The sequence below is a fragment of the Notamacropus eugenii genome, chromosome 5 (genome assembly GCF_028372415.1).
Source record: "Notamacropus eugenii isolate mMacEug1 chromosome 5, mMacEug1.pri_v2, whole genome shotgun sequence".
In the NCBI taxonomy this organism is placed as follows: domain Eukaryota; kingdom Metazoa; phylum Chordata; class Mammalia; order Diprotodontia; family Macropodidae; genus Notamacropus; species Notamacropus eugenii.
The window spans coordinates 19,957,648-19,974,394 of NC_092876.1; the positions used below are offsets into that span (position 1 = coordinate 19,957,648).

A 16,747-nucleotide genomic window follows, 5' to 3' on the forward strand; every position below is an offset into this window, starting at 1 on the left:
CGATGTTTATCTCTCCTCCCTCCCCTCTCTTGACCATCTCGCCAGGCTAGGTTGAACTTGTCTCCTCCCCGCCCCGCCTCCTTCCAGCCTGAACGATGTGGGGGGCGGGGAGAAAGGGCAGGGGGCGGAGCCTGCGCCAGGGGCGTGGCCCGCTATTCAGCGCCGCCGCGCCTGTCCCAGTCTTGCCGAGCTGCTTCAAGGTAAAGCCCCTTCTTTCCTCTGAGCTGGGGGGTCTGATCCCAGGCCCTCCACGCCCCGGGCTGAATGCGACAGAGGCCTCCCTGGTGCTTCTCCGCTGGAGGAGACCGAGCCCTGGAGCCGGCCTCCAGCCCCGAAGTCACGGTCCTCCAGGGCAGGTCTCCCCGTGCCAGCCCTCCCCCGCTCCATAGACCCCAGGGAGCGAGCACCACCCGGACCCTGCCCCCCTTTCCGGGCTTCTCCTCCTCCTCCGTCCGGTGACACAACTCGCAAGCCCTTCCGCCTCCCTCCCGTTTCAGGGCATTCTCTCTGGCAGAGAGGGATGCAAGGAATGGCCTTCCTCCCGTGATTGTTCATCCTATGAATTAATACAGTGCAGTCAAGAATCGTGACTCAGGACACCTAGTGAATAATTGTGTAAATTCTTGGGAATGTAAAAAAATCAGGAGAAGTTTAATAAATTCTTTAATTGCTCAAACGTTCAATATCAGAAAAAAGAAAGCTAAAATAAAATACTAATTATAAATAGAAGATGAATAGAGGTCAAATCAAAATGACAAAAAAGTGAAAAGAGATTTTTATTTACATGAAAGAATTGCTGTAAAAAAATATAACTTTTAAAAAAGTGAATCATATCATTATGCTCTAAGTGGAAAAAATAAAAAGGAAGCGCACTGAATACCATGTGCATTGGCTGAACATCTGTTCATGCAGCAGGTTGAATAAATACATGAGCCCTGCCAGGTATCAAAGTATTTAGAGATGTCCTCACTCTCTTCTCTGATATACATCAGTCAGCCTTCTGACCCCTAATCCTCAGTGTTCTCAAGTTCTACCAGCTTGTTGAAATAATTTATTTTTCATTAATAGTATTCAGTGTCTGTCTTATGCGTTAGCTCATTCTCCAACCCCAGTATAGAAATAAAGAATTCTTCTTCACTTAGCTGAAAACAGTCTCATTCCACTCACTTGAGACCAGCTTGTGAGTAGTATCTCTTTATAACCCTTTTTTACCTTCATCTAGTTAAGAATTTGTATCAGAATTTAATGAAATTTACTAGATCATTCCTTTTTCTTTGTTCTTTCTTCAGTATCCCTGTTCCATTTCCCTTCCAAGAATACACAGTTCTTACCATCTTCTCACAAAGTCTCCACTACATTATCTTAATAAGTCACTTCAGACACTTCTGGTGGCAATTTCAGAGGACTTTCTCTCTTTCTCCTTCACAGATTATTATACCTCATTGATGGAGCACTTGGCTTCTCCCTAATTCCATTGGGATAAGCTTTGTATAGTACAATATTTTTTCCATGTTTGATTATTCCATCATGATTCTCACTTCAAATAAAAAATGCGTTTCTCAGTATTCTACTGGTCTCTTAATGACTGGTTTTAAGTGTTGGCTCTGACACTCATAAAGGTCATATGAGTTGTAGGCAAATCCCTTCTCTGGGATTCAGTTTTCTCTTCTCAGTTGATGAGGTTTGGACTAGATGAATTCTGGAGTCTCTCAGCTCTGAATCATGTGACTTTTGATGGTTTAGGAGTTGGTGATATTCAGTGATGTGGTCATGAAGTTCATTTGGAAAAATAGGCAAGAAGAGGTACTACTGCACTCTTTTAGGAAAAAATATGGTGTTCACATTCAAATCAATAAAAGAAAAAAGAGAAGGAAAATTGTAGACCAAATTTATTATTATATGTGGATGCCAAAATCTTAAATAAAATACTAGCTAGGATATTACAATATTACAAAGATTCTGTATTCTTACCAATTGGGATTTGTACCAGGAATGCAAGAATACGTTAACCTAAGCATAATTATTCATGTGACTTATAGCAGTAATTTTAAAAAAAAAAACAAAATCAGATTTATATATCAATTGCAGAAGCTTTGGATAAAAAACAATACTTGATTCTATTTAAAAACATTTCAAATGCAGACAAAAATGGATTTCATCTTAAACTGATAAAAAGCAACTGCATAAAACCCTCAGCAAGCATTACTTGTAATGGTGTTAAGCTAGAAGCCTTCCCATTAAGATCTAATGTTCAAGGATGGCCACTGTCACCAATATTATTCAGTATTGTACTGGGAATCCTAGAAGAGTAATAAGGGAAGGCCAAGTTGCAGATAATACTATGATAGCCATGGAAAAACCCAAAGACTCACATAAAAAGGTAGTTGAAACAATAATTTTATTAATGTAGAAGTATATAATGTAAACCCATATAAATCATCAACATTACTATATATCACTAACAAATCCCTCCAAGAAGAGATAGATAGTAAGAGCTACCCCATTTAAAACAATTCTAGACAATGTAAAATTCCTTGGGGGGGACACCTGCCTGAAAAAACCCAGGAACTACATGAATATGAATTTTAAAATTTATACAAATAAATTCTGATTTAAATAACTGTAGCAATATTAATTCTGAAGGGGTTGAGAGGGCCAATACAATAAGAATAATTTCACCTGAGCTAATTTGTACTTTCAATGTCATCCCAGTTAAATTATCAAACCTTATTTTGTTGAGTTAGAAAGAAATAACAAAATTCATTTGGAAGAACAAAAGGTCACGGATATGAAAGAAACTAACAAAAATAATGTAAAGGAAAGAGCTTTTAGCAGAACCTGATCTTAAACCGTAGCATATAGCAGTAAGTATCAAAACTATCTAGTGCTGGCTAAGAACTAGAAAGGTAGATCAATGGGACAGAGAAATTTATAGCAGGAAATAAATAAAGGAACCTGTATTTCACAAGTGTAAAGACTTACAATTTTAGCAAAGAAATTCATTATCTGGTGAAAATTGTTGGGAAAACTGGAAATCAGTATGGTAGAAATTATGTATAGGACATCATTTTACATTATTTTCAAGATAAGGTCAAAATGGATACATGACCTATATCTAAAGAGAGATATTACCAGATAATTTGAAGATCATGGAACATGTTACTTATTAGAGTTATGGGCAGCAGAACAATTTAGGAATAAACCAGAGATAAGGAAGAAAGTCAGGTGTGAAAAAAATCATTTTGATTACATTAAATTAAAAATGTTTTGTCCAAATAAAAATAACATAATGAAGATCAAAAGTAAAGCAGAAATTGGGGGGGATTTTATATACAGTTTTTCAGATAAAGTTCTGTTATCTCAAATATACAAATATCTTTGTAAAATCAGTAAGAATATGAATGATTCCCCAATTGGTAAATGGTCAAAGGATATAAACAGGCATTTTTCAGATGAAGAAATTAAAGCTATCTCTAATTATATCAAAAAATGCTCCAAATCATTGATTAGAGAAGCAAATTAAAACTCTGAAGTACAACCTCACACCTGTAAGATTGACTCATATGACAGAGAAGGAAAATGATAAATGTTGGAGAAGATGTGGGGAAACGGGGACATTAATATATTGTTGATGGAGCTGTAAACTGAATCGATCATTCTGGAGAGCAATTTTGAACTATGCTCAAAAGGCAATCAAACTGTGCATATCCTTTGATCCAGCAACACCAGTACTATGTCTGGATCCCAAAGATATCACAAAAAAAAAAAAAAATGGAATGGACCCCCATGGATGAAAGTATTTGTAGCAACTCTTTTTGTGGTGGCAAAGAATTGGAAACTGAGGAAATGTCCATCAGTTGGGGAATGGCTGGACAAGTTGTGGTATATGATGTAGTGGCATACTACTATGCTATAAGAAATGATGAGCAGGCAACTTTCAGAAAAAATCTGGAAAGACTTACATATCCTGATGCTGAGTGAAGAGAGCAGAATCAGAAGAACATTGTCTGTAGTAACAGCAACCAACTGTGATTGATTTACCTCTTCTCAGCAACACAATGATCTAAGAAAATTTCAAAAGAGTCATGATGGAAAATAGTATTCACATGCAGAAACAGAACTGTAGAGTGTGAATGCAGATCAAAGCACACTATTTTCACTTGTTTTTTGTGGCTTTTCTCTTTTGTTCTGTCTCTTCTTTCACAACATGACTAATGTGGAAGTATGTTTACATTATTGCATATGTACAACCTATATCAGATTGTTTTCTGTCTTGGCAAGGAGGTATGGAATGGATGGAGGGATAAAAAATTTGGAATTCAAAATTTTATAAATAATAAATGCCGCAAGTTATCTTTACCTGTAATTGGAAAAAATAAAATACTATATACAAAAAGGAGTTGATGGTGTGGAGCACAGACCACCCCAGCGTGTGGTACACAGCCCAGAGTGGGGCAGGCAGGCACAGGCTTCAGGGTGCCACTGGCAGCAGTTCCCAGATTGCTCAACCCACAAACGCAACAGACAGCTTCAAAGGTCAGTGGGAAGGCTCTTACACCCAGCAGAGGGGAGCGCAGTCTGGACCTCCAGCTGTGGGCCCTGCAGTTGCAGCTGCCACTTTTGGAGCCCTCCTCCTAGAGCCCTTGGGGGAATTGAGAAGCTGATCTGAATCTTACCCCTGAGTGGCAGCCCTGGGAGACCTCTGCCAAAAGCCCATGGGGGAATTGAGCCACTGATCTGTTTCTCAGCCCTGAACTCCACCCAGGAGTGAGGAGGAGCACTGGCAGTGGGAGCTGGAGGTGGTTGTAGTAAGGGAATTCCAATTGCAGATTCTGGGCAGAAAAGTTTTTGGTTGCTCCCAGACCAGTGTGCAGACCAGAAGAGGAGTAAACTCCTCTCCCTTGATTGTGCCACCTTGGAGGAACTGAGAACTTACAGGTCCCCAGAGTATACCCTCCTCTTGACAAAGGACTCAAAAGTCAAGTTACTGACTGGAAAAATGCCCCAAAAAGGGAGAAAAAAATAAGACTATAGAAGGTTACATTCTTGGTGAACAGGTATTTTGTCCCATCCATTTGGATGAGGAAGAACAAAGCATAACATCAGAGGAAGTCAAGGCTTCTGCATTCAAAACCTCCAAAATAAATATGCAATGGTCTCAGACCATGGAAGAACTTAAAAAGGATTTTGAAAATCAAGTAAGAGAGGTGGAGGAAAAATTGGGAAGGGAAATGAGAGCAATGCAAGAACATCATGAAAAGCAGGTCAATAGCTTGCTAAAGGACACTCACAAATGTACAAGAAAATAACACCTTTAAAATAGGCTAACTCAATTGGTAAAAGAGGTCCAAAAAGTGAATGAGGAGAAAAATGCTTTAAAAAGCAGAATTAGCCAAATGGAAAAGGAAGTTCAAAAGCTCACTAAAGAAAATACTTCTTTAAAAATTAGAATGGAGTAGATGTAAGCTAATGACTTTATGAGAAACCAAGAAATCACAAAACAAAACCAAAAGAATGAAATAATAGAAAATAATGTGAAATATCTCATTGGAAAAACAACTGACCTGAAAAATATATCCAGGAGAGACAATTTAAAAATTATGGGACTACCTGAAAGCCATGATCAAAAAAAGAGCCTAGACATCATCTTTCATGAAATTATCAAGGAAAACTGCCCTGATATTCTAGAACCAGAGGGCAAAATAAATATTGAAAGAATCCACAGATCACCTCCTGAAAGAGATCTGAAAAGAGAAACTCCTGGGAATATTGTAGCCAAATTCCAGAGTTCCCAGGTCAAGGAGAAAATATTACAAGCAGCTAGAAAGAAACAATTTGAGAATGTGGAAATACAATCAGGATAACACAGGATCTGGCAGCTTCTACAGTAAGGGATCAGAAGGGCCTAGAATAGGATATTCCAGAAGTCAAAGGAACTGGGATTAAAACCAAGAATCAACTACCCAGCAAAACTGAGTATAATACTTCAGGGGAAAAAAATGGTGATTCAATGATATCCAAAACTTTCAAGCATTCTTGATGAAAAGACCAGAACTGAAAAGAAAATTTGACTTTTAAACACAAGAATCAAGAGAAGAATGAAAAGGTAAACAGGAAAGAGAAATCATAAAGAACTTTCTAAAGTTGAACCGTTTACATTCCTACATGGAAGATAATATTTGTAGCTCTTGAGACTTTTCTAAGTATTTGGGTAGTTGGAAAGATTATATACATGTAGAATTATATACATATAGACAGAGGGAACAGGTTGAGTTGAATAGGAAGGGATGATATCTAAAACAATAAAATTGAGGGGTGAGAGAGGAATACATTGGGAGGAGAAATGGAATGGGGCAAATTATCTCTCATAAAAGAGGCAAGAAAAAGCTTTTTCAATCGAGGGGAAAAGGTGGGAGGTGGGAGGGGAAAAGGCGGGAGGTGAGAGGGAAAAAATGAAGCTTGATCTCATCATATTTGACTCAAGGAAGGAATAACATGCACACTGAATTTGGTATGAAAATCTATATTACACTACAGGAAAGTAGGGGAGAAGGGAATAAGTGAGGTGTGGGGTGGATGATAGAAAGGAGGGCAAATGGGAAGAGGGAGCAATTAGATGTAAACACTTTTGAGGAGGGACAAGGTCAAAAGAGAGAATAGAATCAATGGGGGGGGGCAGGATAGGATGGAGGGAAATATAGTTAGTCTCTCACAACATGACTATTATGGAAGTCTTTTGCAAAACTACACTTGTACAGCCTATATTGAATTGCTTACCTTCTCAGTGGGGATGGGTGGGGAGGGAGGAAGGGAGAGAAGTTGGAACTCAAGGTTTTAGGAATGAATGTTGAGAATTGTTTTTGTATGCAACTGAAAAATAAGAAATACAGGTAATGGGGTATGGAAAGCTATCTTACCCTACAAGAAAGGAGAGAGAATTGGACAAGGGGGGGGGGGGTGATAGAAGGGAGGGCAGATTGGGGAAAGGGGTAATCAGAATGCCCAGTGTCTTGGGATGGGGGGAGGGGAGAGATGGAGAGAAAATTTGGAACTCAAAATCTTGAGGAAATGAATGTTGAAAACTAAAAATAAATTAATTTAAAAAAACAATCATGAAAGAGGGATCATCTTTAAAAGAAAAAGAAGTGCTATGAGAAATGATGAGCAGGTAGACTTCAGAAAAACCTGGAAAGATTTATATGAACTGAGTGAATTAGGCAGGACCAGGAAAACATTGTACACAGTAACAGCAACCTTGTGTGATGGCCAACTTTGATAGACTTAGCTCTTCTCACAAATGCAAGGAACAAAGATAGTTCCAAAAGATTCATGATAGAAAAGACTACCAACATCCAGAGAAAGAATTATGGAGTCTGACTGCAAATTAAAGTATGCTATTTACTCTTTTTTTTCTTTTGTTGTTTTGTTTTATTTCTTCATTCTGGTTGTTGTTCCCATTTGTTCCAATACTTTCTTTAACATGACTAATCTGAAGATATATTTAATATGAATGTATATATAGAGCCTATATAAGATTATACACCTTTTTGGGGAGGGAGGAAGAGAGGGAAGCAGAGACAATTTAAAACTGAAAAGGTTACAAAGTGAATATTGAAAACTAAAACATTAGTTAATTAATTCTAAAAAAGAATCTGTGGTGGAGGAAGAGATCAGGTCATCTGAAATTATTCCATACAAGTGTCTTTAGTGACATATTAAGAAAATTCAATGAAGAGTTTTAGAGAAGCAGGTAAGTACTGTGTATTCTGGGCGGGGAGGGAGGGATGAGCAGTGACACAGAGGAAAGAACAAAGAAAAAAGAATGATCTAGCAAATTTCCTAAAAGTCTGAAATAAATCCTTACCTAGATGAAAGTATGAAAAGGATTCTAAAGAGAGGTTACTCACAAGCCAGCCTCAAGTGAGTGGAATGAGACTGTTTCCAGGCAAGTGAAGAAGAGTTTTCTATTCTTATATTGAGAGGTTCAGATGACACTGTCTATGATGTGTCCTGGTCAAAAGCATCTGCTGCTGTTACTTTATGATTGCTTGCAATTGTACAAGGAATGTATTCATTCCTTGTATTGTTTAATTATTGAGAAACAAAAACAAGTATGTGGGGAAGGAGGGTGCCTTGACTCAGTAAAAACGTAATATTTTATGAGTTGGGGTTGGAGATTGAGCTAATGCTTAAGACACACCGACACCACTAGTGAAAAATAATTATTTCAACAAACCACTAAATCTTGAGAACATTGACCATCAGGAGTCTAGAAGCAGACTGTTGAATATCATACAAGAGAGTGGTAATATCTGTAAAGGCTTTGATAGTTGGGAGGGCTCATCTATTTATCCAACCTGCAATATGTAGAACACATGTTCAGCCGATGCGCTTGGCATTCAATGCTCTTTCATTTCATCCTCTTCCATTTCCAGCATAAGTAGGAGTCACTTTTAAAGTTTTTCTATTATTTCAGGGCAATTCTCTTTCAGGCAAATAATAACCTCTTTTCACTTTTTGGTCATTTTGATTTTATTTAAAATGTCTTATTTGTACTCTTCTTATAATCTACATTTTACTTTTATTTTCTTTTATTTCTTTATTGAACTTTGAGAATTTAAATAATTTGTTAGACTTTTCCTGATTTTTTTGATTTACAAGAATTTACAAAATTTTCCTTTTCACTTAGTGTTCTGACTCATGATTCTACATTGCATTATATTTATTCATAGTATAAACAATCACTTTAGGAAGGTCATGCTTTTATTGACTGATAATTCATCTATTGAATTCCTAACTTGTTCTTAACAGAAACACTCCCACATCTCTTTCCTTCGCCATCATGGAGTGAGCTCATGTCTGCCACCCACAGCCTAATGAGGGGCAGCTCCCACATTTCCACATTTGCACCTGGTGGTCCTACTTTGGAAATTCTCACTGACTTTGCCACCATGTCCCTGGGCCTGGAGTTTTTAGCCCAAAATCCCTTCCTCTGGTGTGTTGGGTTTCCCTTGAAAATGTAAACTCCATGGAAACAGACTAGTCTTTCTTCTTTTCTATTTTAATCCCAAGGCCTTAACACAGTACATGGCATAGAGTAGGTCATTTACAAATGCTTATTGATGACTATCCAAACACTGTCATCTGTGTATGTTTTTTTAAACAATTTTTTTTGAGGAGGGAAGGCAAGGCAGTTGGGGTTAAGTGACTTGCCCAAGGTCACACAGCTAGTAAGTGTCAAGTATCTGAGGCCAGATTTGAACTTAGTTCCTCCTGACTCCAGGGCCGGTGCTGTATTCACTGCAACACCTACTACCTCTGTGAATCTTTTTATTTTGCTTTAAAAGTCCACCGTGACCTAGATATCACTTACTTCTTCAGTCTTCTTCCACCTTGTTTCCTGCCACCTTCTCTGATCCAATGACACTGGCCTCCTTTATATACTAGGAAGAAGACACTCCATCTCTAGGTTGGGGATATTTTCTCTAGTTCTCCAGAATGACTGCACTTCTCTGCCTCCTCATTTAAGCCTACTGGTCTCCTTCAAGTCCAGCCCCAAGTCATTTTGCTAAAGTGGGGATCTGTCCAAATCACCCTCCTTCCCCACTCATTAAACTCCTGTGGCTGCCTATTACTTTCAGGAGCAAATACAAAATGCTCTACTTCCCATCCAGACCCCTGCGTAATTTAGCCCTCCTACCTTTTCAGTCTTCTTACACCTTTCTCCATGATCTGGTCACTGCACCCACATGGTTCTGCAGCAGAAAGTAAAGCTGGTAACCTTGCACAGGCCTCCCTCACTCAAATCAAAGTCAACTGCAAGTCATGTCATCATCTCCCTGATGTCACAGTCCTCTTCGAGAAGGAAGGACAAATACATCTTGTGAGTAGTCCAAGCTGCATGAATGGGGACTCAGTCAGTAGGGTAATCCACCTCATATCCATCTCCCTCTCCTTTTCTCTCTTTCTGTCTTTCTTTCCTTTTTTCTCCCTTAAACCTTGGAACTCATAGATTGTACAAAAATAGGTCCCTGCTGAAGTATCTCTTAATGACTGCATTTTGGGCCCTCCTTGCTCAGAGTGAATATAAATAGTATCTCCTCTTTTGACCAGCAACCCTGAGAGTTTTTCCTTCCCAGTACTTTTTTTTAATTTAAGGTGACATCCCTTGATTCATTTCTTAAAGAGGTGTATTCACTGAATGGGTGTTACCTCACTCAAAATGAGAACCTGAAAAAATGTCAGCCTAAAAGGGCCAGGGTCTCCTGCTCAATCCTGGGCCACTTCCAGTCATCCTGGACCCAGACCACTGGACCAAGATGGCTCTGGAGGAAAAAGTGAGACTGGTCACCTGTCACAGGCCTCCCTCAGTCACATCAAAGTCAACTGTAAGTCATGTCATCATCTCCCTGATATCATGGTCCTCTTCCAGAATGAAGTACAAACACAACAACACAAGTTGAGGCAGCAGACTTCCCAACCACTGGTCTAGAGCATCAAACTGGCAAATGGATAAAGTGATTTTCTATGTATGGTAATCCAGAATTTGCTTATATTATTATGATTCTGTTTTTTTAATTGGCATATTTTTTGTTAATTTGGAAAATAATTCGTAGAGGCTGATCCAGATTGACTCTAAGGAAATTAACACTCTTTTTGAACTAGTTACTGCAAAATGATGAATTAAGTTGTTAATGTTTAAAAACTTATGGATGCAGCTAGGTATGTTGTGGTATACGATTAATGATAATAACAATTTTCTCTTTGGGAGAAGTAAAATGGAGACTGTAAGTTCTCCTTATCTGGGAAGGTCTTTGGGGACTTGGCAGGTAGTTCCCTGGGGACATTCTTTTGGTCAAGGTCATAATATCTTCTCAACCCTGGAAAGAAGTTGCATAAAGATAGTAAGGAGGTAGTTTGTGAAAATTATGAAATTCCACCTGGAATATGACATGGTCATTACATGTTTGAGATAACTCATTCTGAACAGTCCCTGTTTTATTTCAGGATGGGACCCCTTCCTTAAGTACAGTTGATATTGTCAGATCTTACAATGCAGAAGATAAGAGAATGGCTGAGATTCTCACTATCTGGAGACTCACTCATGATGATTCAACAAGCATTGATCATGTACCAGGCACTGTCCTTAAATGCTGTGTGTACAAAGAAAGGTCAGCAGTACTTCCCCTCAATGAGCTCATTCCCAGTGGGTTTAGTCAAGCCAACAAGTCAAGGAACTTTTATGAAGCATCTGGTACGGTCCAAGCAATTTATAGGCTCATGGGATTCCAAGAATGGAAAAGGAAAACAGGACACAATTTGTAAATATCTACAAACTTACATACCCACATGCATATAGATATATATTGTAAAATTAGAAGGTACAGTGAATGGAGTTCTGAACCTGGATACAGGAAAACCTGAGTTCAAATCTGGTCTCAGATGTTTCCTAGAGAGCTGTTCTCAGTTTTCTCTTCCGTTAAATGGTGGCAATAGAACTTACATAACAGAGTTAGTACTAGGAACAGATGAGATAATGCTTTTAAAGCTCTTGTACCTGACACAATAGGCACTTTAAGAAATGTTTGCTTCCCTGTTTCCTATATTCAAAATATGTAGAAAGTCAATTTCAGGAAATCAAAGGGAGAAAGTGGACCAAGAAAGGCTCCTTGCAGAAGAAGGGTAGTCAAGAGTGTTGAATGAAGCAGAGAGGTGAGTAATGATGAGGACTGAGTAAAGACTTTCAGATTTGGAAATTACAGAGTTGAATGATAAGTTTGGAGAGAGCACTTTCTTTTCTTTTTTTTCTTGTTTTTCTTTTTAATGTTCTACAATCACTACCGTAAAACTTAGATTTTTCCCCCCTACCTCCCCACCACCACCCCCCTCCCTCCCCAAGATGGCATACAATTCTATATAGGATCTACATATACTTTCCTATTGAATATGTTTTCACTATAGTCATGCTGTGTAGAACTAAAATATTGTAAACAAATTCTAAAGCAGCAGAAGCCACAAAATGTCAGGGTGAAACAAATTTTCAGACCAAGACAATATGGAAGGCCCACAGGAAGTGTCTATTGCACCAGGCTCAGAGTGAAGCACAGCCCAGCTTGGGCCACTCCTGGCATACATGGGACTGGAGCAAGCTTCAGGGCACTGAATCATGAGCATCTGCTGTGGTTTCCAAATTTCTCAACCCACATCCACCAAAAAGAGCTTCAAAAGTCAGTGAGAAACTTTGTTCCCTGGGTACATGGTATACCAGAGGGGAACATGGTTGGGCCTCAGGTCCAGAGTGATGACATCCACTGCGACAACAGTGACCAAATCTGGAGCTCTGGGCCGACAGATGGTGGGGGAACTGAGAGGCTGATCTGGGTCTCAGACCTGAGTGGTGACTCTGGTGTGAGGAGAAGCACTGAAGGAAGGGGCAGATCTGGTATGGCTGTTGAGAACGATTCCTACTGGCATTTCAAGGGCAGAAGGAGTGCTTGTGATTACTCACAGATTAGAGCCCAGGCTAGGAGAGGAATAAGCCCCTCTCCAGTGATTATACCAGTTTGGAGGAACTGAGTACTTATAGTTCTCTAGAGATATTCCAGAGAACAGCTATGCAAAACCTCTGAACCCTGAGGCCATGTAGCCTCCACTTGACAAAGGGCTCAAAAGTCAAGTAATTGGCTGGGGAAATGACCAAGAAGGTGAAAAAATAAGACTACAGAGGTTTACTTGCTTGGTGAAAAGACTTGACTCTTCTTATCAATGTAAAGATGTAAAGCAACTACAAAAGACTCAGAAAGGAAAATGCTCATCACATCCACAGAAAGAACTATGGAATCAGAATGCAGATCAAAACAAACTATTTGTTCTCTCTTTTTGTTTGTTTTGGCTGTGTTTCTTCTTTATCATAGTTCCTCCCATTAGTTCTAGTTTTTCTTTACAACGCTACTAATATGAAAATATGTTTAATATGAATATATCAGATTGCAAGGTGTCTTGAGGAGAAAGAGGAGTAGAAAATTTAAAACTAAAAAGCGAATGTTGAAAACTAAATATAAATAAGTTTTAAAAAAGAACAAAGAAAAAAAAGAAAATGTGCACTAAAAATTGTCTGCTTACCCAACCCTAGCCTGATTACTGGGGCAGGCAGGGAATCCCACTCTGCAGTGGAAACACAAAAAACTGTAAAAAAATATCTTCTAAGAAGATTCCACTCATCAGGACATGGAATATGTGCACCCTTACAGATAACACAAAATCCAGTAGACTTGAAAGACAAGCAGTTCTTGTTGCAAGAGAACTCAGTAGGTATTGTATCCAAATAGTAGTCTTGAGTGAAACAAGACTGGTAAAGGAAGGTCAACTTACTGAAGTTGGAGCTCGATATCCTTTTTTCTGGAGTGGCTGCTATGAAAGGGAGCACCATGAGGCTGTTGTAGGCTTTGCAATCAACACCAATCTAGTCAACAAGACTGTATGCCTGCCAAAAAGGAGTGAATGCCAGTTTCATGACAATGCTATTGTCATTTGTAGGGAAACATCACATCATCTTCTTCAGTGCCAATGCTCCTACCATGTTGAACCCTGATGAGGTCATTTGTTATGATATTGGCCCTGCCTACCCATGAACAATAAATATTTCTCTAATTATTTAAATTTGATTTTATTTCTATATAAAGGTTTTTATAATTTAGTTTAGATAGTCCCTGTTTTAGTAAGTAAGATAAGTTTAGATAGTAAGAGATACCCCATTTAAAATCACTCTAGACAGTATAAAATTCCTGTGGGTACACTTGCCAGAAAAAACTCCCCAAACTACAAAGTTTTGGTTTTGGCAGTTGGACTCCAAGGTATTATAAACGGTCTAGAGTTTGAGGCAATTTTTTTCTTTCTTTAAGGAGATTCTTGGAGAGAAAAATATTTCCTGTCCTATTCTGTCACCTTGCCAGAATCCCCTCCCATTCTTTTTAGCATGATATTTTGAGTGGAGTTGTCAGAGACATTGACAGGGGAGGAATATAGCATCAAGGTCAGATACCTAATGGACGGTAAATTATTTAACTTGAAAAGGTGACACTCAAAGACCAAAGGGAATGGAGAGTTGGTGCAGGAAGATGATTGTGCACTCAATGAAACTTGATGCACAAATGAGATGCACTAGAATAAGAATGCATTATCTGCCACTAGTGAAAATTTAGGCCTGATGATGAACATCAAGAAGAGAGAAGAAATCGTCATTTTCCAAAGACAGCAGGTTCTGGATGTACACATCATTTAGAGCTAAAAGAGACTCTAGATGTCATCATCAACTTAGAAGAGGAAATTGAAGCCCAGAGAAGGGATCTGCCTAACACTCATAAAACTTTTATAACCAATCCCCACGCTTTTTGATAAAAATCAATACTTAAAATGGATTTTATCTAAACTAGAGAGAAAACATTTATCTAAAACCGTCAGTAAGCTGTACTTGTAATGGCGTTAACCTAGGCATCTTCCCACTAAGATCTAATGTTCAAGGATGATCACTATCATCAATAATATTAAATATTATATTGGAAATCCTAGAATAGCAGTAAGAGAAGAAAAAGAAACAGAAGTAATCAGACGAGGAAAGGAGGTAAGAAAAATATCTCTTGTGCGGATGATGTGATGATATCCATGGAAAATCCCAAAGATGGAACTAAAAAGTTAGTTGAAAGAATAATTTTAGCAAAGTAGCAGGATATAACATAATCTCACATAAATCATCAACATTCTTATATATCTCCAACAAAACCTTGTTAAAAGAGATACCAAGAGATACCCCATTTAAAAGAACTCTAGACAGTATAAAATTCCTGTGGGTACACCTGCCAGAACAAATCCTAAAACTCCAATAATATAAATATAAAATAATTTATAAAAATAAAATTAGATTTAAAGAATTAGAGTGATATTGTCTTCATGGGTTGGCATGGCAAATACAATAACAATCCCAATTTTGTGTGAGATAATTTATGTGTTTAGCAATATCCCCATTAAATTACCAAAACCTTATTTTATTCAGTTAGTTAGAAAAAAATCATTACAAAATTCATTTGAAAGAACAGAAGGTTCAGTATATGAACGAAATAAATAAAATAGTAAGGTAAAGGGAAAAAGTTCAGCACAACTTGATCTTAAAAACTGTATAATAAGGCAGTAACTATCAAAAGTGTCTGGTAGTGGCTAAGCACTAGACAGGTAGATCCGTAGAATAGAATAGACATACAATTTACAGAAGCAAAAAAATAAAGCAACTCTGCATTTGAAAAGTGAAAAGACTTAAGATTTTGGGATAGGAATTCATTATTTGGTAAAAATTGTTGGGAAAATCAGAAGGAACTATGGCAGAAATTATTTATAAATCAATATTTGGCATTATTTATCAAGATAACGTCAAAATGCATACATGAGACGTATTTAATGAGAGAAACAAGAAAATCTGAAGATCGTGAAACATGCTAATTATTAAACTTATGGACAGGAGAACAATTTATGGATAAACAAGTGATAAGGAAGAGAGTGAAGTATGAAAAAGATAATTTTGATTAGGTTAAAATGAAAAGATTTTGTACAAGTAAAAGCAATGTAATGAAGATCAGAAGGAAAGCACAGAATTGGTGGTGGAATATTACATGAGGCTGGAGTTGAATTCGTTCAGCAGGACCTGGCTGGCGGTATTTTGGGGTCCCAAACCTTAACATTTTGCTTCCCTGACCTCATCAAATATATGTTGAGAAATATGTCTATTGAGCAATTCCCATTCAGCACACACCTTAAGTCCCTTCCCTTTAGTCTCTCAGGTCTCCTGTTCAGGTCTACTTTGTTTTTCTCATCTTTATGAGACACTTAATCCAGAGGTGACAGGACTGGTAAAGTGTTGTCCTTCTATGGTTCTGGGTCCAAGGGAAAGGCCAAGGCTTGGGGAGCCTGGCATGTCTGTGTGGCTCTTGCTTGGCTCTCTGTGGATGCTGCAGAATCTTCTTTTCCTAGCTTATCCCTTCCCGTGTTTGTCAGGATGGTTTTTGCTGAGTCTGAGAGCAAGAGTGGGATCCTGCTGGTCTGGTTTCCCCCAAGAAGTGGAACACGTTTTATCAGGTGTTTATTTCTATTCGTTGCCTTTTTAAAATCTTTTAAACGTGTTTGGTGTCAACAAGAGACGCAGGGTTTTGTTTTCTGACCCCTCCCCCGCGGGTGTTGGGTTATTTTTAACTTTCCCTCAAAGTCCTGAGTCTGGTTTCGCTTTCTCGCCTCCTCTCACGTTAAAGTGAGTCCTAGACTCAGATTTTGGCTCCTTCATCCCTTTTAATTTTTCACTCTAAGGATTTAACCTTCCTCTTCCTCTTCCCCTCAGTTCCCTGTCACGTGCAATCCCTGTTTTAAATTCTCATTTCCGGGGCCTTTCCCTCCAAGTCTTTTCCCGACTTCTTTTCTTTCTTAGGTCTTTCTGACCACCCCGCCTCTGCCTCTCGCATTCCTGACACTTGCTCCCAGTTAATCCTTCAGGTTTCTCGGGCTTTCTGGAGGCGGGAATCGTTTTCCACGTGACTCCTTCCGCTTCCGGCTCGTAAACAGCGTCTGCCGTTGCCTGGGAGACCACGTCCCGCAGAGGATTCTGGGAAGATGGCGGCGTAGGTTGGCCTGCTTCAAACTCGCCAGAATTTCCTCCGCCCCAGAGATCAAAGAGCAGGTTCGGGCGGACCCGGAGCCGGGACCAGGTGAG

At 38.8% G+C, this 16,747-nt stretch overlaps 1 protein-coding gene across 3 annotated transcripts in view; it reads left to right on the top strand.

The window, feature by feature from the left end:
- Positions 1–131: 131 nt before the first annotated feature.
- Positions 132–16,747, top strand: part of LOC140508293 (uncharacterized) — a 51,365-nt gene continuing 34,749 nt past the window's right edge. For all 3 annotated transcript variants that reach the window (XR_011968375.1, XR_011968376.1, XR_011968377.1), the window contains exons 1-2: positions 132–200; positions 9,709–16,742. The gene's annotated coding sequence lies outside the window, so the exon portion shown is untranslated. The remainder of the gene's footprint in view (positions 201–9,708; positions 16,743–16,747) is intronic.